We start from the raw sequence: 1,630 nt of genomic DNA on the forward strand, positions 1-1,630 counted from the left end.
GCCGTCGTCGCCGCCGCCGCCGCTTCTGCAGAAGTAGCAAATGGCAATCGTAGCAAATGCGGCGAGGGACGCCCTGCCTTCGATTCCGAATGCACAAAGTGTGTGGTCTTGTTTATCAGTCTATATTTGGTCGTTCTCGTCAGAGGTTGAATGTAACGAATGGGTGGGAAAGAGCAAGGGGCAGCGGCTGTGTAGAACGAAAACACAAATCCTCAGGGGTGTGAGCGTTTCGAGATGAGTCGTATACAGGTAAATGTTGGTCGTCAGTGACCGTGTGGCCTAATGGATAAGGCGTCGGACTTCGGATCTGAACATTACAGGTTCGAATGCTGTCACGCTTGTGTTTTTCCAGTTCTGAAAAAGAAACATAACGTTTTAATGTAGCAATTGAGCAGTACGAAACCGTCTGAATGTTGCTGTTGACCATTTTTTGCTTGGAGATGCTCTTGAGCTTGAAACACACACAACAAGACCGGTGTTAACTAGCGAAATGGTCGGCAGAGTGCCGACACAGCGAGTTTTGACTATCACTTGCACATCTAAAACAACGGCGGAAAGTAACTCGTTCGGCTTTTGAGTCACATAAAGTATGTGTGTTAATTTTGACGCCACTAGCTCTGCATGTTGTCATGCAATTTCTGTACCTCTCAGAAATGATTATGACATAAAAGTGAAGTACGTGACGAGTGTGACGTTAGGAAAACATTAGGCATCATGGAGAGTTTCTGTATGGGACCACCCAACCCAAACGAGTACTGTGTGACGTGCTACCCGGCAGGTATTCACCGAGGTAGCCGGCTAGCTCAGTCGGTACAGCGTCAGACTCTTAATCCCAGGGTCGTGGGTTCCAGCCAGACGCTGGGCGGAATGGAATTTTGTTCCGCTGCAGGTGTAAATTACCGTTTTTCTGATTAACGAGATTTAATGGAAATAGCAACTTTAAACTTTGCCTACGTCTCTGTCAGTCGCAAGGAAACTGTATTTGAAGGTGAAGGTGATTTTGTAGACATGTGTGAAAGACATGTTCTGAAATGCAAGTGTTGTTGTTTGGACAGCACATCGGTTACGTGTCAGATGTGTAGCCAAGCAGTAATTTGTCGCCATAGCTGCAAATATTAGCCGGTAATATGAAGTGTTGTCAGCTAAAGTCTGATGATGCAGACGACCGTAAGGACGAAGTACCCAAGAGTACCGCTAGGCCGCGTCTCTTTAGCTCAGTGGTAGAGCACTGGTCTAATAAACCAGGGGTCGTAAGTTCCATTCTCACAGGAGAGAGATTAATTTTGGAAATTAGTTGCGCGTCGTGGCCGTATAGCAAACAGTACCTGTGATGACGAACAATTAGCGACAGGCGTTTTTTTAAGAATTACTCTCAGATGCGATTAAGGCAAATGGCGCAGATAAAGCATTTGCCAAAGCGGTACAGCATAAGGTGGGACGAGGCAGTCTGAATTACATTTTATAGCTGTATTTCTCACATATCTCAGAGCCTCTCGCGATATTCGTCGTCGTCGTCGTCGTCGTCGTCGTCGCCGCCGCCGCCGCTTCTGCAGAAGTAGCAAATGGCAATTGTAGCAAATGCGGCGAGGGACGACCTGCCTTCGATTCCGAATGCACAAAGTGTGTGGTC

General features: G+C 47.1%; 1 non-coding gene across 1 annotated transcript; it reads left to right on the top strand.

Annotated features, from left to right (window-relative positions):
* Positions 1–1,203: 1,203 nt before the first annotated feature.
* On the top strand, positions 1,204–1,275 carry Trnai-aau (transfer RNA isoleucine (anticodon AAU)). Its single transcript has one exon. It is a non-coding gene; the product is annotated as a tRNA-Ile (tRNA).
* Positions 1,276–1,630: the final 355 nt, after the last annotated feature.

This window comes from Schistocerca gregaria, chromosome 3 (assembly GCF_023897955.1).
Source record: "Schistocerca gregaria isolate iqSchGreg1 chromosome 3, iqSchGreg1.2, whole genome shotgun sequence".
Lineage (NCBI taxonomy): Eukaryota > Metazoa > Arthropoda > Insecta > Orthoptera > Acrididae > Schistocerca > Schistocerca gregaria.